A 22,997-nucleotide genomic window follows, 5' to 3' on the forward strand; every position below is an offset into this window, starting at 1 on the left:
AAGCACTTAAATGAATATTTAAAAGTAAGTAAGAGCAAGTATAAGATTTTTCCTTATCTTAATTGAGGTAGGTGTAGCTTCCCAACGCGTTTCGTCTGATGAGACTTCTTCAAAGGGTAAGGGTAGAATGAACCTGTGAGACTATTTATAGCTTGTTTTAGTATGGTGGGAGGGTCATGTCCTAACAGGGAGTCATGTGATCTAATTAAATGTATAGTGCAAACAACACCATTACAAATGCAATCTAAATATAGACCGTCAGTTTAGAGTCCTTTGTAGGGAAAAACGATTGATGCTGAGTGATTTTTGAGTATTACAATGTTATGAATTGTCCGTTTTCTATGTAATCACGGTTCTTCCGCCACACTTCCGGTGGACGGAGGCCGCGATACGTCATTTCCGCCCCACTTCCGCTGCCGTCTGCGCATGCGTCCGCGGCGCTGCGAGGTTACTTCTTTAGTCTGCATAGCAATTTCATCTGTGAGGGATTGAGGAGTCTTTGCAGTATGTCTTCTCTCGGCGGCCATGTTTGATAAGATTGCAGCTATTCTTTGGATGCATTTGCGGCCATTTTTTAGTAGATAATTTGGCCCAGCTCTCGTCCGGTAACCATGGTGATCGTTGTATATGAAAAAAAGACGGATAAATAGTATCAGGAGATTGTCCAAAATCATTTGATTATTCTTTCAAGTGCCAATTCATATATTGTAAGACTAGTGCAAGTAATTAAATTACAGTAATAAAGTGATTTAATAAAGTGCTTGTGCATAAGGTGTGCTATTTTTAAACGGATGGTTTTAATAATTGTGCACTGGGATTCAAGTGATGATGTGAAAACATTGCAATTAATATTTCTATGTTAACCTTTTGTGAGGATATTAACTTATTTGTGATAATATATATATATAAATATACAATAAAATAAATAAAAAATTAATATAAAATTATGTATAGAGTGTTTTACCTTTCTCAGGCCTCTATGAGTTACTATTTCGTACAGTACCTGATCTTCCCAGTTGGTCTCCCCTACTGGTACTGTTCAGGCCCAACGCTGCTTGGCTTCCAAGATCAGACGTGTTTGGGCATTTCCAGCGTGGTATGACTGTAACTTCGTTGTGCCTTACGGATTCACACTCTATACCTTATTATCATTAATTAAAATTGATATCTACACAAGTGGGGTAGGAGTGGGGTGGGGGGGGGGGGGGTGGGGGGGTTTGGGTTGGGGGGGGGGGGGGGGGGGGGGGGGAGGAAACTTTGTGATCTGTGGAGGGAGTGGGATAGGGGTGAGTGGGAAAGGTAATGGGATTGTGAAGGGGATCAAATGTGACTAGGCGTAGGACTATGGAGTTGAAGTATTATAAAATATGGATGGAGGATAATACCGTATTTTATAAGAATGGGGCGATTTCATAGTTATCGTTGAATCCTTTTGGTTGTAGCGTTTGTAGTTGGAAAATCCAGTACATTTCTCTACGTGATAGTTTGTTCGCAAGATCTCCTCCTCTTTCACCCATTTTCACCAGTTCTATGGCTTTGAACGTAAGAGCTTCTGGGTTGGAATTATGGGTTGTGGTAAAATGTTGGGAGACAGCGTGAGTTTCCACTTTATTTTTAATGTTCCTCACGTGTTCCTGTATTCTTAGTTTTAAAGGTCTCTTGGTTTTTCCTATGTACTGTTTGCCACAGTTACATTCCAGAAGATATATGACCGACGGAGTGTTGCAATTCATATATTCCTTAATCTTGTATTCCTTCTTCTTCTCCATGTCCGTGAACGTTCTCCTATTGGGGTGTAGATATCGGCATACATTGCATCGCCCACATTTGTATGAGCCCTTGCATTTGGGCCAGGTGTGTTCTTTTTCTTGGTCATTCCTCAGCATACTAGGGGCTAGAATGTCCTTCAAGTTTCTTGATTTTTTAAAAACTATCTCTGGATGAGGAGGGAGGATTTCCTTAAGGATGGGATCCATGAGCAGTATCCGCCAATGGTTTCTGAATGACTCTCTAATGGATTTTTCGTGCCGGTTATAAGTGGTTATAAAAGCCGTAGAGTCTTTCTTTGTTTCTCTTGTTTTATATTCCAGCAGTTGTGGTCTATCAATCAGGTTGGTTCTGGTGATGGCTTTCTTTAAAATTGTGTCTGGGTATTCTTTCTGTTTGAATCTGTTGGTGTATAATTCCAATTGTGTCTGGCAGTCCTCTGGCTTGCTGCAATTTCTTTTGATCCTACTGAATTGGGAAAATGGGATATTATTTTTCCAGCTCTTTAGATGGTTACTTCTGAAGTGGAGATAGCTATTAGTGTCCACATGTTTAATATAATTTTTAGTGGTGATTTTTCCATTTTCCCCTATAAGAATCAAATCTAAAAACTCAATATGTTCTTTGTTCATATTGGATGTAAAAGCAAGATTCATGTCATTAGTACAGATATGTTTAAAAAATTGGTTAAAAAGATCCATGTCTCCATCCCAGATTATTAAAATGTCATCAATATATCTTCGATAAAAGATTAAATGATTTTTAAAAACCTGTTGATCATATATAAAAACTTTTTCCCAACATCCCAGTGCACAATTATTAAAACCATCCGTTTAAAAATAGCACACCTTATGCACAAGCACTTTATTAAATCACTTTATTACTGTAATTTAATTACTTGCACTAGTCTTACAATATATGAATTGGCACTTGAAAGAATAATCAAATGATTTTGGACAATCTCCTGATACTATTTATCCGTCTTTTTTTCATATACAACGATCACCATGGTTACCGGACGAGAGCTGGGCCAAATTATCTACTAAAAAATGGCCGCAAATGCATCCAAAGAATAGCTGCAATCTTATCAAACATGGCCGCCGAGAGAAGACATACTGCAAAGACTCCTCAATCCCTCACAGATGAAATTGCTATGCAGACTAAAGAAGTAACCTCGCAGCGCCGCGGACGCATGCGCAGACGGCAGCGGAAGTGGGGCGGAAATGACGTATCGCGGCCTCCGTCCACCGGAAGTGTGGCGGAAGAACCGTGATTACATAGAAAACGGACAATTCATAACATTGTAATACTCAAAAATCACTCAGCATCAATCGTTTTTCCCTACAAAGGACTCTAAACTGACGGTCTATATTTAGATTGCATTTGTAATGGTGTTGTTTGCACTATACATTTAATTAGATCACATGACTCCCTGTTAGGACATGACCCTCCCACCATACTAAAACAAGCTATAAATAGTCTCACAGGTTCATTCTACCCTTACCCTTTGAAGAAGTCTCATCAGACGAAACGCGTTGGGAAGCTACACCTACCTCAATTAAGATAAGGAAAAATCTTATACTTGCTCTTACTTACTTTTAAATATTCATTTAAGTGCTTTTAGTTCATTTGTGTGTTTTATTATTGTCCCATTTTTTAGAATGTTCTTTTAATTATTTTACTGATACTTTATTATTCTCTGTAAAATTTTAAACTTCATTAATAAAATATTTGTTTTATTTACATTTGGCAAATATACACTTATTATATTGACACCTAGAGTCGCTATATCCTTCATCCACCCCATTTTCTATAAATCTTAGTCAGGGAATCACCATCCCTGCATTTATTTGAAGGAACCAGCTTGACGCCCCATTAAATAGAGAGGGGAGTGTCTAAAAAATTGCCAAAAATCTAGTATCTCAACATATCTGTGTACATCACAAGTGGCGCAATATTAATCCTTGTCTTCCATAAATAATCATTTATTGAACTTTTTCATAATTTACGAACCACGTGGACTACGATTGGCAATGGTAACCTGTGCTGAGCGCAGCGGAGCGAGGCACCTTGCCTGAAGTACGTCGAGTGAAGCGAGCCATGTGAGGGGACGCGGTGCACTAATTGGGGTTCCCGGTCACTGTACGAATTTTTTTTTTTTTTAACATACTCATGTCGACCTTGTACATGTCGACCTAATGGGTGTGGAGACTTAGTTACTGTCGACCAACAGTGGTCGACCTGGACACTGCCGACCTAAGTCTGGTCAACTCTATGATCCACACCCTTTTAAAAACTTGCACCACCAGTGGAATTTCATCATTGGCTGCTCTTATTCATGGATTTTGGTTGGAAGAAGTAAGCACATTTTTTTGACCAGACAAAAATAATTTGGAGCAGAAATTACTCAAATATATATCTGGTACGCATTTAGGGCCTAATTCAGACCCGATCGCTGCTACAACAGCGATTGCAGCCTGATGCCCTTTCTGTAGTGCGCACTAATGCAATCGCCTCTGCCTGACTGACAGGCATAAGTAGTCGCGGGGCGGGAGGGGAAATGCCAACGGCATTAGAACGCTGTTGGAGGGGTGCGGTCTGGACAACGCAGTCTTGTCCGGACCGTTGCGGGGGAAGGCCGCGGTAGCTGCGTGACGTCACACAGAACATGGCGGCAGAGAGCTATTTGGCAGGAGCAAATGCAATACCTTCACACCTGTGCCGGGGGGATGGGGGGTCTCCCGCATGTCAGATTGTAGATCTACGATCAGGTCTGAATAACCCCCTTAATTTTACATTATTTGAGCACATCACACTGTTTAAAACACTACACTATTAGGCGCTTATTTTGTATTTCTTTATATTCTTACGGCAGGTTTGCCTAATTGACACAAGTGACGAAACTGCTGAGACCCATAAGGATTGCCGGGGAAGATACGAATATGGACTCTTATTTGAGTATACTGTATATTTGGTCACACGTTTAAGTTATTAGGGTGATTCTCCAGAAGGTGAACATAAAGTCCCCTGCATCACATGCTTTTAAAGTAGCCCGTGCCGTAACTAGACATTTTAGCGCTGTGTGCAAGAAACAGCATTGCGCCTTCCCCCCACCCCACCCCCATATTTAAAATAGGGTGAGTGTGCGAAGTAGATGCGTGCCAAAAATATAGGGCTGTAGCTTCATGGGGAAGAAGCGTGGCCACAAAATAATAAAAATTCATATTATGCCACACAGTAGCACCACTTACACATATTACGGCAGGCAGAGTCCCCCTTTTACACATTATGGCAGGAAGAGTCTCCCTTTTACACATTACGGCAGGCAGATTCCCCCTTTTACACATTACGGCAGGCAGAGTCCCCCTTTTACACAGTACGGCAAGCAGATTCCCCCTTTTAGAACGTACAGCAGGCAGAGTCCCCCTTTTAGACAGTACAGCAGGCAGAGTCCCTCTTTTACACAGTACGGCAGGCAGAGTCCCTCTTTTACACAGTACGGCAGGCAGATTCCCCCTTACATACACCCCCCTGTCCTTAGAGTGTAGTAGGATTGTGGTGTAGTGAAGTATAATGTAGTGAAGTGTAGTGTAATATAGTATAGTGTAGTGTCTATGTAGGCACTTACGTGAGGTTTACATTCTTCCTGCGCTGTTGCAGACTCCTGTACAGAACTGACTCCTCTGCAGAGTCTGTACACTTCACAGCCAGAGAGGGGGCGGGCTGAAGGAGCGCAGCAGCACCGAGTGGGATATCCTGTCCAGCGCTGCTGCTAACTTTACACAGCGATCAGTAGCTCCAGCTGGTTGGAGCTTGGGGCTGCTGCGGGCGCCAGGAACAGGGGAGCGGGAGGAATATGTGGCCACTTGGAGTGTCTGTAGAAGGTGCACCCACAGGGTAAGTGTGCTGTGGGCAAAGCACCTTCTGCACACACCTAGTTACGGCCCTGATAGTAGCAATGCCTTACCCTATAAGTTGAGACCCACTAAAATCTTGGTAATTTGGAGAACTATGTCATTTGAATTTGTGTAGCTGTCCCATGCATCACAGAGACTCGCCCATTATATAGTGCTGTAGTGTGTGTGTGTATATATATATATATATATATATATATAATAAAGCAAGTAAAGTGTGTACGTGTGTGTGTATAATAGAATTTTGGTACCTACCGGTAAATCCTTTTCTCCTAGTCCGTAGAGGATGCTGGGGACTCCAAAAGGACCATGGGGTATAGACTGGATCCGCAGGAGCTTGGGCACACTGAAAAGACTTTGACTGGGTGTGAACTGGCTCCTCCCTCTATGCCCCTCCTCCAGACCTCAGTTATAGGAACTGTGCCCAGGAGAGACGAACATTTCGAGGAAAGGATTTTTGTTTAAACTAAGGGCGAGAAAACCTACCAGCCCACACCACAAACATACCGTACAACCGGAGTATCAGGAAACCAGATAACAGTATGAATTAACAACAGCAACAAGCTGAATACAACTAATACACAACCCGCGTTTAAACGAATTTAACCAGCAATAATACACTGCAAGTAACAGTCCGCACTGCGATAGGTGCCCAGCATCCTCTACGGACTAGGAGAAAAGGATTTACCGGTAAGTACTAAAATCCTATTTTCTCTTACGTCCTAGAGGATGTTGGGGACTCCAAAAGGACCATGGGGTCTATACCAAAGCTCCAGAACGGGCGGAAGAGTGCGGACGACTCTGCTGCACCGATTGAGCAAACATGAGGTCCTCATTAGCCAGGGTATCAAACTTGTAAAACTTAGCAAAGGTGTTTGAACCCGACCACGTAGCTGTTCGGCAAAGCTGAAGTGCCGAGACCCCTCGGGCAGCCGCCCAAGACGAGCCCACTTTTCTGGTAGAATGGGCCTTTACTGACTTCGGCACCGGTAGCCCAGCCGTAGAATGAGCTTGCTGAATCGTACTACAAATCCAGCGTGCAATAGTCTGCTTAGAAGCAGGATTTCTAATCTTGTTGGAAGCATACAGGACAAACAGAGCCTCTGTTTTCCTGGCAAGAGCCGTTCTGGTGACATAAATTTTCAAAGCTCTTACAACATCAAGAGACTTTGGAACTGCCACAGCATCCGTAGCCACAGGTACCACAATAGGTTGGTTAATGTGAAAACGAAGAAACCACCTTCGGCAGAAATTGTTGACGAGTCCTCAATTCTGCTCTATCCGAATGGAAGATCAAGTATGGACTCTTGTGAGATAAGGCCGCCAACTCTGACACTCGCCTGGCAGACGCCAGAGCCAAAAGCATGACTACCTTCCAAGTGAGAAACTTTAACTCAATCTTACGCAAAGGTTCAAACCAGGGAGACATAAGAAACTGCAAGACCACATCAAGATCCCATGGCGCCACAAATGGAGGATGTATATGCAGCACTCCCTTCACAAAAGTCTGAACCTCTGGAAGGACGGCCAATTCCTTTTGAAAGAAAATAGATAAAGCCGAAATCTGCACTTTGATGGAACCCAATTTCAGGCCTGCATCGACGCCTGCCTGCAAAAAATGGAGAAACCGACCCAAGTGAAATTCCTCCGCAGGAGCAGTTTTGGTTTCACACCACGAAACATACTTTCTCCAAATGCGGTGATAATGTTTCACCGTAACTTCCTTCCTAGCCTTAAGGAGAGTGGGGAGGACCTCCCCAGGAATACCCTTTCGAGCTAAGATTTGGCGCTCAACTTCCATGCCGTCAAATGCAGCCGCGGTAAGTCAGGAAACACGCATGGTCCCTGCAATAACAGGTCCTCTCTTAGAGGAAGCGGCCAAGGATCTTCCACTAGTAGTTCCTAAAGATCCAGATACCAGGCCCTGCGTGGCCAATCTGGAACGGCGAGAATCGCCTGAACCCTTGCTCGTCGTATGATTCCCAGCACCTTTGGAATAAGAGGAAGCGGAGGGAACACATACACCGACTGAAACACCCACGGAGTTCACTGCACTGGCTTGGGGGTCCCTTGACCTGGAATAATACCTCGGAAGTTTCTTGTTGAGGCGAGACGCCATCATGTCTATCAGAGGATTTCCCCAACGCTTCGTCACTTCTGCAAATACCTCTTGGTGAAGAGCCCACTCTCACGGATGGAGATCGTGTCTGCTAAGGAAGTCTGTTTCCCAGTTGTCCACTCCCGGGAGGAAGACTGCTGACAGAGCGCTCACGTGCTGTTCCGCCCAGCGAAGGATTCTTGTGGCCTCCACCATAGCCGCCCTGCTCCTTGTACCGCCTTGACTGTTTATATGCGCCACCGCTGTTATGTTGTCCGACTGGAACAGGACAGGTCGACTCTGAAGAAGGCTCTTTGCTTGTAGCAGGCCGTTGTAAATGGCTCTTAACTCGAGAACATGTATGTGAAGACAAGATTCCTGGTCTGACCATTTCCTCTGGAAATTTCTTCCTTGGGTGACTGCGCCCCAGCCTTGGAGACTTGCATCTGTTGTCAGTAGGACGCAGTCCTGGATTCCGAACCGGCGCCCTCCTAGGAGGCGAGAGCTTTGTAGCCACCACAGGAGAGAAATCCTGGCCCTGGAAGATAGACTTATTTTCCCGTGCATGTGCAGGTGAGACCCGGATCATTTGCTCAGCAGATCCCACTGAAACACCTGGACATGAAACTGGCCAAACGGAATGGCTTCGTACGCCGCAATCATTTTCCCCAGAACCCGAGTACATTGATGAATCGACACACTTGTCGGTCTCAGAAGCTCCATGACCATTGTCTGTAATTCCAGAGCTTTGTTTTCCGGAAGAAACACTCTCCGTAACTCCGTGTTTAGAATCATGCCCAGAAAGGGCAGCCGAGTGGTCGGAATCAACTGAGACTTTGGCAAATTTAGAACCCAACCGTGTTGTTGCAGAACCGACTGAGACAAATCCACATTTCTTAACAATTGTTCCTTGGACCTCGCCTTTATTAGGAGATCGTCCAAGTACGGGATAATTGTAACCCCTTGTTTGCGAAGGAGAACCATCATTTCCGCCATGACTTTGGTGAAAATCCTCGGGGCCGTGGAAAGCCCAAACGGCAACGTCTGAAATTGGTAATGACAATACTGTATCGCAAACCTGAGGAAAGCTTGATGCGGAGAATATATCGGGACGTGTAAGTAGGCATCCTTTATGTCGACTGACGCCATAAAATCCCCCCCTTCTAGGCTGGAAATCACAGCTCGAAGAGATTCCATCTTGAACTTGAAAACTTTCAAGTATGGATTGAGGGATTTTAGGTTCAGAATCGGTCTGACCGAACCGTCTGGCTTCGGTACAACAAAGAGGCTCGAGTAGAACCCCTCCCCGCGTTGGGACGGGGGAACGGGAACAATTACCCTCTGCTGACATAACTTTTGTATTGCTGCCTTCACCACCTCCCTGTCTGGAAGAGACACTGGCAAGGCCGAAATGAAAAAACGGCGAGGGGGCATCTCCTGAAAATCCAGCCTGTATCCCTGAGACACTATTTATAGGACCCAAGGATCCAGGCCTGATTGAACCCAGACATGACTGAAGATCCGCAGACGGCACCCCACCAGTCCGGACTCCCACAGGGGAGCCCCAGCGTCATGCGGTGGACTTGGTAGAGGCGGGGGAGGACTTTTGGTCCTGGGCGCCTGATACTGCAGGCGACTTTCTTCCCCTTCCTCTACCCTTTGAAGCGAGGAAGGACGAACCTTTTCCTCGCTTATATTTATTTGGACGAAAGGACTGCATCTGCTGATGGGGTGCCTTTTTCTGTTGTGTGGGAACATAAGGAAGAGAAGATGACTTACCCGCAGTCGCGGTAGACACCAGGTCAGTCAGGCCGTCACCAAACAAGACACTACCTTTAAAAGGGAGAGCTTCCATAGCTTTCTTGGAGTCGGCATCAGCATTCCATTGATGGATCCACAGCGCCCTCCTGGCCGAGATCGCCATGGCATTGGCTCTTGATCCCAAGAGACCAACATCCCTCGCCGCATTCTTCAGGTAATCTGCAGCGTCCTTGATATAACCAAGTCAAAAGAATATTATCTTTATCAAGGGTATCCATATCAGAAGCTAAATTATCAACCCATTTAGCAATAGCACTACTCACCCATACCGACGCCACAGCAGAGTAAAGCACCCGTATTAGCGAAAATGGCCTTCAAAGACGTCTCCAGCTTACGATCCACCGGATCCTTGAGAGCTGCCGTGTCAGGGGACGGAAGCGCCACCTTCTTAGACAAACGGGATAGAGCCTTGTCGACATTCGGAGACGACTCCCATTTTTCCCTGTCATCAGGGGAAAGGATACGCCATGAAAATTCTCTTGGGAATCTGCCACCTCTTGTCCGGTGGACTCCCAAGCCTTTTCACAAAGAGCATTCATTTCATGAGAGTGGGGAAATTTCACCTCAAGTGTTTTCCCTTTAAACAAACAAATCCTTGTTTCCTGCACCGCAGGTTCGTCAGAGATACGTAAAACATCTTTAATAGCCACAATCATGTACTGAATACTCTTAACTAGCCTTGGGTGTAAAGTAGCCTTATTGTAATCGACATCGGAATCAGAATCCGTGTCGGTATCCGTATCAACCATATTGGGTAAACGAACGCTTTTGTGAGCCTGACGGGGCCTGCACCTGAGTCCAAGCATCCTCCATGGATTTCCTCCACACTTGTGTCTGAGACTCCAATTTATCCAATCTCTTAGACAATGAGGCCACATTTGCATTAAGTGCACTTAACATCGTAACCAAATCAGGTGTCGGCTGTGCCGACAGAGCCATCTCCAGTCCCGTTTCTGCGCCCCCAGCAACCTCCTCCGGGGAGTAACACTCGGCCTCAGACATGCCGACATGTAGTACCAACACACCCACACACACACACTGCCTCAGCTAGGTGACAGACCCACAAGGAAGCCCGGAGAGAGAAAACACAGAGGGAGTATGCCAGCTCACACCCCAGCGCCCATATATCACACCAAACAATATATGTGGAAAAGCGCTGCACTTAATTAAAATATAAGCACCAAATATCTCCCAGCACCCTGCACCCGCAAGTGCCGTTGGTGAAGTGTGCGGGAGCATGGAGCGAAGCGCTACCGTTGCGCTGCTACCTCGTTACTGAAGTCTTCTGCCGTCTGATGTCTTCGGATCTTCACATACTCACCCGGCTTCTTTCCTCTGGCTTCTGTGAGGGGGGTGACGGCGAACCAAGTGATCTAACCCTCTGGAGCTAATGGTGTCCAGTAGCCTAAGAAGCAGAGCCCTTAACTAAGTAGAAGTAGTTCTGACTTCTCTCCCCTCAGTCCCTCGATGCAGGGAGCCTGTAGCCAGCAGGTCTCCCTGAAAATAAAAAACCTAACAAAAGTCTTTTCCAGAGAAACTCAGTAGAGCTCCCCTAGTGTGTGTCCAGTCAGTCCTGGGCACAAAGTCTTACTGAGGTCTGGAGGAGGGGCATAGAGGGAGGAGCCAGTACACACCCAGTCAAAGTAATTTCAGTGCCGCCCCACAGTGTCAGCGCCGTCGCGGCGCACGCGACCCGCACTTCCGGTCACGGCTCTCACCCGGCACAGGAAGTGACGTCATCGCGCCGCCGAGAACCGCCTCCACTGCAGCTGCGTGCACAGAGGGACTGGTTACCATGGGAGCAGCGTGCACACCCTGTACTCGGCGCACGCGCTGCTGCCAGGTACAAAAACAGCATATTAACACAAAAAACATGTGAATGTGCTACACGAACAAAAAAGAACATGGTGCAAATATGAACAATAAAAACAGTTGATTGCGACACACCCCGGATCTCTCCGTGTGTGATGGGTGAACAGAATGAATACCTAATATGTAAGGTGCCTAGTGAACACTTAAAAATCAAAACTATACATGACTAAATGAATAAAAAATCTAGGCAGTCTTGCTACCTCAGCAGTGTATAAAAATCCCTGAAAACCAATCAAAAACACAAACTGACATAACTGAGTATGCATAAGTCTATGTAAACATAGCAAAAATGAGTAACTAACAATATTATTTGTCGACCTGTCTATATAACAATATTGATTACTTAAGGTGGATTCCATCTTTGACGGAAGGACAGAACAAAATATGCTAGCATTATGTCTCTAACACTGTGCTGAATATTGTAGTACCAGGGATATCATAGGAAGCACTCTAGGCTTAAATATTCATTCAAGCCTCGTGGATGGATGGTATCGAGTTTGTGGATCCATCTTGCCTCAAGTTTTAATAATTTAGTGACGCGGTCACCACCTCGTATTGTGGCTGGAATGTGGTCCACAATTTTATAACGCACGGATGATTGTGAATGTCGCATCTGTGCGAAGTGGCGTGCCACCGGTTGATCACTTTTCCCTGATTGCAAAGCTGCCCTGATGGATGACCTATGTTGGGCCATCATTTCTTTAAAGTGGCACTGCGTTTTGCCAACGTAATACATGCTGCACGGGCAGATTAAAACATAAATTACAAACATTGAACTGCAGGTGAGGGGCCATCTGATGGAAATCTTTTTACCTGTATGTGGGTGTGTAATAAAATCACCCGTGAGCATGTAGCTGCACGTTGTGCAGCCCAGGCATTTGAAACAACCAGCTTTGCGGCTAAGGAAATGTGTAGCGGGCGGAAGATTGTTAAAACCCGTAACATCATTTTTAACCACTAAATCCTTAATATTCGCGCTTCTGGTATAACATGGCATGATCTTACTGCGCTTAAGGGAGGTTAGGCTGGGGTCTGTGGCTATAATAGGCCACATTTGTTTAATCTGTTTACTTCTAGCCCCACTGGCGGTGTTGAATGAATTGACCCACGTGACCCTGTCATCTATGTGTGTCGTACCATCCTGCTGGAGTAGCTCAATTCTACTGGTGGACATCACCTTGGTTCGAGCTTGTTTCAAAATGTTGGGTGGATAGCCTCGTTGTAAAAATTTGTTAAACATGGCATTTAACTGGATCTCAAGATCCTCGGGTTCGCTGGTAATCCTGCGGACCCGGAGGAACTGTGAGTATGGTACGCCTCTTACCAGCGATCTGGGATGGAAACTGTCATATCGCAACAAAGTGTTGCGATCAGTGGGTTTACTGTACAATGAAGTCTGTATGTGTCTATTATGAATTTTGATTTTAATATCCAAAAAACACATTTCAGTGGGATGTACAGATAAAGATAACTTGACCGGGCTGAGTGACCTGTTGCGGTCTTCAATCAATTTAACCAGTGTTGGTTCATCATGGGTCCAAAACAACAACAGGTCATCTATATAGCGATAATAAAGTGCTATGTGCTCAGAAAAGGAGGGATTCTCAAAAAACAACGCCCGCTCCACCTCCCACATGTAGGCATTAGCCAAAGAAGGGGACACTGCTGACCCCATGGCACACCCTGTGTTTTGTTTAAAGATCTGGCCATTAAAAAGAAAATAATTGTGGGTCAAGGTGAATTCCAACAACGTAATAAACAGGTCAGCATCCGGCCCCGTGTATGCAGGGTTATGTGTGATCAACCGCCTAACTGCTGCTATACCTGCCTGATGAGGAATGCAGGTATAGAGGCTGGCTACATCCAGTGTAGCCAGGATGGTACCCTCATGTACCTGCCCGAAGGCCAATAATTTTCTCAACAGCATGTTGGAATCCTTGAGATGTGTGAATGTGGCTTGCACACAAGGTTGCAGATATGCGTCCAAAAAGATGGCTATGGATTCGCACAGCGACCCCCTGGCCGAAATAATAGGTCTGCCAGGGGGGTGCTGGGCGTCCTTGTGCACCTTTGGGATGGCATAGAATATTGGGGTGACCGGGTGCACACACACCAATTTATTGTGGATCTCTTGTGTAATCAAACCTTCGAGTAAAGCCTCTGCTAGGATACTATCTAATCTGGACTTGTAGACAACTGTAGGGTCATTGTCCAATAAACTGTATGTATCGCTGTCTGCGAGCAAACGATTACATTTAGAAATTTAATCTTTCGTATCCAAGACCACGATCCCACCCCCTTTGTCCGCTCCCCTGATGATTATGTCCTGTCTGTCTGCCAGGGACCTGAGGGCGGACTGTTCATCACTGTTAAGGTTATTATAAATCTGCGGGGGGGGGGGGGGGGGGGGGGAAACATTCTGTAGATTCTCCATCATGCGGGTGAAAGTTCTGATGGACGCATTTTGGGACACCGGATCAAACTTGGACGTTGTTCCTAATTTGCGTATCTGTGGTGGAAAGTCCTTAACTGAAGTATGGTCCGGTTTCTTCTCAAAAATAAGAATTTACTTACCGATAAGTCTATTTCTCGTAGTCCGTAGTGGATGCTGGGAACTCCGTAAGGACCATGGGGAATAGCAGCTCCGCAGGAGACTGGGCACAAAAGTAAAAGCTTTAGGACTACCTGGTGTGCACTGGCTCCTCCCCCTATGACCCTCCTCCAAGCCTCAGTTAGGATACTGTGCCCGGACGAGCGTACACAATAAGGAAGGATATTGAATCCCGGGTAAGACTCATACCAGCCACACCAATCACACCGTACAACCTGTGATCTGAACCCAGTTAACAGCATGATAACAGAGGAGCCTCTGAAAAGATGGCTCACAACAATAATAACCCGATTTAGTTAACAATAACTATGTACAAGTATTGCAGACAATCCGCACTTGGGATGGGCGCCCAGCATCCACCACGGACTACGAGAAATAGAATTATCGGTAAGTAAATTCTTATTTTCTCTGACGTCCTAGTGGATGCTGGGAACTCCGTAAGGACCATGGGGATTATACCAAAGCTCCCAAACGGGCGGGAGAGTGCGGATGACTCTGCAGCACCAAATGAGAGAACTCCAGGTCCTCCTCAGCCAGGGTATCAAATTTGTAGAATTTACAAACGTATTTGCTCCTGACCAAGTAGCTGCTCGGCAAAGTTGTAAAGCCGAGACCCCTCGGGCAGCCGCCCAAGATGAGCCCACCTCCCTTGTGGAGTGGGCATTTACAGATTTTTGGCTGTGGCAGGCCTGCCACAGAATGTGCAAGCTGAATTGTACTACAAATCCAACGAGCAATAGTCTGCTTAGAAGCAGGAGCACCCAGCTTGTTGGGTGCATACAGGATAAACAGCGAGTCAGATTTTCTGACTCCAGCCGTCCTGGAAACTTATATTTTCAGGGCCCTGACAACGTCTAGCAACTTGGAGTCCTCCAAGTCCCTAGTAGCCGCAGGCACCACCATAGGTTGGTTCAGGTGAAACGCTGAAACCACCTTAGGGAGAAACTGAGGACGAGTCCTCAATTCCGCCCTGTCCGAATGGAAAATCAGATAAGGGCTTTTACAGGATAAAGCCGCCAATTCTGACACGCGCCTGGCCCAGGCCAGGGCCAACAGCATGACCACCTTCCATGTGAGATATTTTAACTCCACAGATTTAAGTGGTTCAAACCAATGTGACTTTTGGAACCCAAAAACTACATTGAGATCCCAAGGTGCCACTGGAGGCACAAAAGGAGGCTGTATATACAGTACCCCTTTTACAAACGTCTGAATTTCAGGGACTGAAGCTAGTTCTTTTTTGGAAGAAAATTGAAAGGGCCGAAATTTGAACCTTAATGGACCCCAATTTCAGGCCCATAGACACTCCTGTTTGCAGGAAATGTAGGAATTGACCCAGTTGAAATTCCTCCGTCGGCCTTACTGGCCTCGCACCACGCAACATATTTTCGCCAAATGCGGTGATAATGTTTTGCGGTTACATCCTTCCTGGCTTTGATCAGGATAGGGATGACTTCATCCGGAATGCCTTTTTCCTTCAGGATCCGGCGTTCAACCGCCATGCCGTCAAACGCAGCCGCGGTAAGACTTGGAACAGACAGGGTCCTTGCTAGAGCAGGTCCCTTCTTAGAGGTAGAGGCCACGGATCCTCCGTGAGCATCTCTTGAAGTTCCGGTTACCAAGTCCTTCTTGGGTAATCCGGAGTCACAAATATAGTGCTTACTCCTCTCCATCTTAAAATTCTTAGTACCTTGTGTATGAGAGGCAGAGGATGAAACACATACACTGACCGGTATACCCACGGTGTTACCAGAGCGTCTACAGCTATTGCCTGATCTGCTGAGGAAGTCTGCTTCCCAGTTGTCCATTCCCGGAATGAACACTGCTGACAGTGCTATCACATGATTTTCCGCCCAGCGAAGAATCCTTGCAGCTTCTGCCATTGCCCTCCTGCTTCTTGTGCCACCCTGTCTGTTTACGTGGGTGACTGCCGTGATGTTGTCCGACTGGATCAACACCGGCTGACCTTGAAGCAGAGGTCTTGCTAAGCTTAGAGCATTGTAAATGGCCCTTAGCTTCAGGATATTTATGTGAAGTGATGTCTCCAGGCTTGACCATAAGCCCTGGAAATTCCTTCCCTATGTGACTGCTCCCCAGCCTCGCAGGCTGGCATCCGTGGTCACCAGGACCCAGTCCTGAATGCCGAATCTGCGGCCCTCTAGAAAATGAGCACTCTGCAACCACCACAGGAGGGACACCCTTGTCCTTGGTGACAGGGTTATCCGCTGATGCATCTGAAGATGCGACCCGGACCATTTGTCCAGCAGGTCCCACTGGAAAGTTCTTGCGTGGAATCTGCCGAATGGGATTGCTTCGTAGGAAGCCACCATTTTTCCCAGAACCCTTGTGCATTGATGCACTGAGACTTGGCTCAGTTTTAGGAGGTTCCTGACTAGCTCGGATAACTCCCTGGCTTTCTCCTCCGGGAGAAACACCTTTTTCTGGACTGTGTCCAGGATCATCCCTAGGAACAGAAGACGAGTCGTCGGAACCAGCTGCGATTTTGGAATATTGAGAATCCAACCGTGCTGCCGCAACACTACCTGAGATAGTGCTACACCGACCTCCAACTGTTCTCTGGATCTTACCTTTATCAGGAGATCGTCCAAGTAAGGGATAACTAAAACTCCCTTCCTTCGAAGGAGTATCATCATTTCGGCCGTTACCTTGGTAAAGACCCGGGGTGCCGTGGACCATCCAAACGGCAGCGTCTGAAACTGATAGTGACAGTTCTGTACCACAAACCTGAGGTACCCTTGGTGAGAAGGGTAAATTGGGACATGAAGGTAAGCATCCTTGATGTCCCGAGACATCATGTAGTCCCCTTCTTCCAGGTTCGCAATCACTGCTCTGAGTGACTCCAACTTGAATTTGAACCTCCGTATGTAAGTGTTCAAAGATTTTAGGTTTAGAATCGGTCTCACCGAGCCGTCCGGCTTCGGTACCACAACAGTGTGGAATAATACCCCGTTCCCTGTCGCAGGAGGGGTACCTTGATTATCACCTGCTGGGAATACAGCTTGTGAATGGCTTCCAAAACTGCCTCCCTGTCAGAGGGAGACGTCGGTAAAGCCGACTTTAGGAAAACGGCGAGGGGGAGACGTCTCGAATTCCAATTTGTACCCCTGAGATATCACCTGAAGGATCCAGGGGTCTACTTGCGAGTGAGCCCACTGCGCGCTGAAATTCATTGAGACGGGCCCCCACCGTGCCTAATTCTGCTTGTAAAGCCCCAGCGTTATACTGAGGGCTTGGCAGAGGCGGGAGAGGGCTTCTGTTCCTGGGAACTGGCTGATTTCTGCAGCCTATTTTCCTCTCCCTCTGTCACGGGGCAGAAAAGAGGAACCTTTTGCCCGCTTGCCCACGAAAGGACTGCGCCTGATAATACGGCGTCTTCTTATGTTGAGAGGCGACCTGGGGTACCAACGTGGATTTCCCAGCTGTTGCCGTGGCCACCAGGTCTGAAAGACCGACCCCAAATAACTCCTCCCTTTAATAAGGTAATACTTCCAAATGCCGTTTGGAATCCGCATCACCTGACTACTGTCGTGTCCATAACCCTCTACTGGCAGAAATGGACAACGCACTTAGACTTGATGCCAGTCGGCAAATATTCCGCTGTGCATCACGCATATATAGAAATGCATCTTTTAAATGCTCTATAGGCAATAATATACTGTCCCTATCTAGGGTATCAATATTTTCAGTCAGGGAATCCGACCACGCCAACCCAGCACTGCACATCCAGGCTGAGGCGATTGCTGGTCGCAGTATAACACCAGTATGTGTGTAAATACATTTTAGGATACCCTCCTACTTTCTATCAGCAGGATCCTTAAGGGCGGCCATCTCAGGAGAGGGTAGAGCCCTTGTTCTTAAAAGCGTGTGAGCGCTTTATCCACCCTAGGGGGTGTTTCCCAACGCACCCTAACCTCTGGCGGGAAAGGATATAATGCCAATAACATTTTAGAAATTATCAGTTGTTATCGGGGGAAACCTACGCATCATCACACGCCTCATTTAATTTCTCAGATTCAGGAAAACTACAGGTAGTTTTTCCTCACCGAACATAATACCCCTTTTTGGTGGTACTCGTATTATCAGAAATGTGTAAAACATTTTTCATTGCCTCAATCAAGTAACGTGTGGCCCTACTGGAAGTCACATTTGTCTCTTCACCGTCGACACTGGAGTCAGTATCCGTGTCGGCGTCTATATCTGCCATCTGAGGTAACGGGCGCTTTAGAGCCCCTGACGGCCTATGAGACGTCTGGACAGGCACAAGCTGAGTAGCCGGCTGTCTCATGTCAACCACTGTCTTTTATACAGAGCTGACACTGTCACGTAATTCCTTCCAACAGTTCATCCACTCAGGTGTCGACCCCCTAGGGGGTGACATCACTATTACAGGCAATCTGCTCCAACTCCACTCATTTTTCTCCTCATACATGTCGACACAAACGTACCGACACACAGCACACACACAGGGAATGCTCTGATAGAGGACAGGACCCCACTAGCCCTTTGGGGAGACAGAGGGAGAGTTTGCCAGCACACACCAGAGCGCTATATATATACAGGGATAACCTTATATAAGTGTTTTTCCCCTTATAGCTGCTGTATTTTTAATACTGCGCGTAATTAGTGCCCCCCTCTCTTTTTTAACCCTTTCTGTAGTGTAGTGACTGCAGGGGAGAGCCAGGGAGCTTCCCTCCAACGGAGCTGTGAGGGAAAATGGCGCCAGTGTGCTGAGGAGATAGGCTCCGCCCCCTTCTCGGCGGCCTTTCTCCCGCTTTTTTAAGGAAAACTGGCAGGGGTTAAATGCATCCATATAGCCCAGGAGCTATATGTGATGTATTTTTTCGCCATCTAAGGTGTTTTTATTGCGTCTCAGGGCGCCCCCCCCCAGCGCCCTGCACCCTCAGTGACCGGAGTGTGAAGTGTGCTGAGAGCAATGGCGCACAGCTGCGGTGCTGTGCGCTACCTTATTGAAGACAGGACGTCTTCTGCCGCCGATTTCCCGGACCTCTTCTGTCTTCTGGCTCTGTAAGGGGGCCGGCGGCGCGGCTCTGGGACCCATCCATGGCTGGGCCTGTGATCGTCCCTCTGGAGCTAATGTCCAGTAGCCTAAGAAGCCCAATCCACTCTGCACGCAGGTGAGTTCGCTTCTTCTCCCCTTAGTCCCTCGATGCAGTGAGCCTGTTGCCAGCAGGACTCACGGAAAATAAAAAACCTAACTTAAACTTTTTCACTAAGCAGCTCAGGAGAGCCACCTAGTGTGCACCCTTCTCGTTCGGGCACAAAAATCTAACTGAGGCTTGGAGGAGGGTCATAGGGGGAGGAGCCAGTGCACACCAGGTAGTCCTAAAGCTTTTACTTTTGTGCCCAGTCTCCTGCGGAGCCGCTATTCCCCATGGTCCTTACGGAGTTCCCAGCATCCACTAGGACGTCAGAGAAATATTCTTTTAATTTTAATGTCCTGTTGAACTTAAAGGTCTCTATTTTCCATTTAAATTTGTCAGGAGCTTTGGTGGGGACATATGCCAGACCTTTAGACAGCACGGCGATCTCGGCAGGGGATAGATTTACTGAAGACAAGTTAAAAATTAAGTCCGCCTCGACCTGGGTGGTCTTCCTCCCCGCCTGCCGTCTCGACTGGCCCCCCCGTCTGGTGGGTTTGTTAGTCTGCCGGACGTAATTGCCCGGGTCTTTACCCCTAAAGGGGCCCCCTGAGAAGGGGTGTGGTCTGATATTAATGCCTCATCGGTCTCACTGGCGGAGGTGCTGTATTGTGCTCTCTGTGTCCTGCGCCTGCGTGGCCCCGCATAATTTCTCTGTGCAGGAGGACCCGTGCTATTGGCCAACCAGGTGTACACACGGTGTTGCTCGTAATCAATTTGTACTTTACGTAGCTTGTCCTTCTTATATTTAACCAACTCAGTTCTATATAATTCAATTTGGCTCTTGAGTTTATCCAGCCAGTTGACAGATTTAAATGGAAAATAGAGACCTTTAAGTTCAACAGGACATTAAAATGACGTCACTTCCTGTGCCGGGTGAGAGCCGTGACCGGAAGTGCGGGTCGCGTGCGCCGCGACGGCGCTGACACTGTGGGGCGGCTGGGGTCCTGGTAAGTAAGTTATTTAAGTTTGTTTCACTGTGTTTCACATTAGTGTGTTGTGTCCTGAGGAAGGGGGTGCGTCCCCCGAAACGTTGACTCCAATAAAACTCACCTGGCTGTTTTTCACCTATTTTGTGCAAGTCTCCGAGTGCCGCCTGTATCCTTGGTTTATATTGGGGTTCACCCCCCTGGGAGGGCACCGGAGCTCATACCCCTACGGGGAAGCTGAGTGCCGGACTTATCCATGGACTATATATATATATATATATATATATATATATATATATATATATATATATATATATAGGGGAGGGGCGTCAGCGACCAACAGTGTCATATTAGTTAAAAAAATAAGTGTGAAGAAATGGCAGGATACATACGGATAAAAAGATAAAATTACATTTATTTCTAAAAAAGGGGGGTTTCAAAATGTCAAAAGTACAGGATATATTTAAAATTACAAAAAAAAAGGGGCTAAGAGGTATAAAACATAAATACACAGCAAAATTCTAATAGGATAAGAAAGTGGTGCTTATCTTAAAAATGGAGGGTCAGTTAGAGGTACACCCAACGCGTTTCGTCCATCAGACTTCATCAAGGGGTAAGGTACTACTGAACAGAGGTTCTATTTATAGCTGGTACAAGTGCTAGTGAGTAATTATGACATCACCTCCTGTTGGAGCAGCAAATTGCTTATAACTTCCCAAAGTCACATATTGACAAACCTATAGTACAGGAGTTATGATCACAGGTCCATATGCAATGTTAATAACAGAAAACGAGTCCATAAAGTGTTATTTTACAGGGGTAGAAGTTCAAAGACGCGTTCCGCGTCACTTCCGCCCCGTTTCCGGCGTCAGCCTCGGCGATGCCCTGCTTGTAGATTCGTTGTAAATGGCTCTCAATTCCAGAACGTTTATGTGAAGAAAGGATTCCTGACTTGACCATTTTCCTTGGAAGCTTTTTCCCTGTGTGACTGCTCCCCAGCCTCGGAAACTTGCATCCGTGGTTAATAGGACCCAGTCCCGTATCCCGAACCTGCGTCCCTCTAATAGGTGAGAACTGTGTAGCCACCACAGGAGCGAAATCCTGGCTTTGGAGGACAGAATTATCTTCTGGTGCATGGGTAGGTGGGATCCGGACCACTTGACCAACAGGTCCCACTGGAATACTCTGGCATGGAATCGGCCAAACTGTATGGCCTCGTAGGCCGCTACCATCTTTCCCAACAACCGAATGCATGGATGGATCGACACTCTTGTTGGCTTCAAAATCTGTTTGACCATTCTCTGGATTTCCAGAGCTTTTTCTACTGGAAGAAATACACTCTGTACTTCTGTGTCCAGTATCATCCCCAGAAAGGACCATCTTGTCGTCGGTTCCAACTGCGACTTCGGAAAATTCATGATCCAACCGTGTTGTTGGAGTACTGACAGGGAGAGTGCAATGTTCTGTACCAAACGTTCCCTGGATCTCGCTTTTATCAGGAGATCGTCCAGGTAAGGAATTATATTGACTCCTTGTTGTCGAAGGAGGACCATCATCTCTGCCATCACCTTGGTGAATACCCTTGGTGCCGTGGAGAGTTCGAACGGCAACGTCTGGAACTGGTAATGGCAATCCTGTACTGCGAATCTCAGATAAACTTGATGAGGAGGATAAATGGGAACATGCAAGTAAGCATCTTTTAAGTCTACTGACACCATGACGTCCCCTTCCTCCAGACTGGAAATCACTGCCCTCAGAGACTCCATCTTGAACTTGAATCTTTTCAGGTAGAGATTCAGAGATTTCAGGTTTAAAATTGGTCTGACCGAGCCGTCAGGCTTCGGAACTACGAAGAGGCTTGAATAAAAACCTTCTCCCTGTCGCGACAAGGGTACCAGGACAATGACCTGATCCGGACATAATTTTTGAATTGCAGCTGTTACTACTTCTCTGTACGGAAGAGAAGCTGGCAAGGTCGATTTGAAAAATCGGCATGGGGGGACGTCTTGAAACTCCAGTTTGTATCCACGGGACACTATTTGCAAGACCCATGGGTCCAGGTCAGATTGAACCCAGAGTTGACTGAAAAGTTTTAGACGTGATCCCACCCGAGCGGACTCCCGCACGGAAGACCCAGCGTCATGCTGCAGATTTGGCAGAAGCAGGGGTTGATTTTTACTCCTGCGTTCCTGGAGACGCTGTGGACTTTTTTCCTCTTCCCCTCCCTCTACCTGCAAAGAAAGGGGAACCTTTACCCTTTTTGTATTTGTTGGGCCGAAAGGACTGTCTGTTTCGCCGGTGCAGGAGCATAAGGCAAAAATGTCGACTTACCTGCGGTAGCCGCAGAGACTAAAGCATCCAGCCCATCTCCAAACAAGGCCTCACCTTTATACGGGAGAGCCTCCATATTTCTTTTGGAATCTGCGTCAGCATTCCATTGGCGAATCCACAACGCCCTGCGAGCTGAGACTGCCATGGTAGCTGCTTTTGAACCCAAGAGCCCAATATCTTTCATGGCTTCTAGCATGTATGCAGCAGCGTCTTTAATATGACCTAACGTTAGGAGTATCTCGTCTCTATCTATCGTGTCAATTTCAGATGACAAGTTGTCTGACCATTTTTCGATAGCACTACTCACCCACGCACAAGCAATGGTGGGCCTGAGTAGCGTACCATTGGCCACATAAATAGATTTTAACGTAGTCTCCAACTTGCGGCCTGCCGGCTCCTTTAGTGAAGCCATCCCAGGCGCAGGGAGAATCACCTTTTTAGTTAAACGTGACAGGGCACTGTCTAGAACGGGGG

General features: G+C 46.8%; 1 protein-coding gene and 1 pseudogene across 11 annotated transcripts in view; both read right to left on the minus strand.

Annotated features, from left to right (window-relative positions):
- The window catches only part of SRPK2 (SRSF protein kinase 2), a 379,930-nt gene that overhangs the window by 58,239 nt on the left and 298,694 nt on the right, over positions 1-22,997 (minus strand). The window lies entirely within an intron of this gene.
- On the minus strand, positions 992-1,110 carry LOC134939207 (5S ribosomal RNA; annotated as a pseudogene).

This window comes from Pseudophryne corroboree, chromosome 6 (assembly GCF_028390025.1).
Source record: "Pseudophryne corroboree isolate aPseCor3 chromosome 6, aPseCor3.hap2, whole genome shotgun sequence".
In the NCBI taxonomy this organism is placed as follows: Eukaryota; Metazoa; Chordata; class Amphibia; order Anura; family Myobatrachidae; genus Pseudophryne; species Pseudophryne corroboree.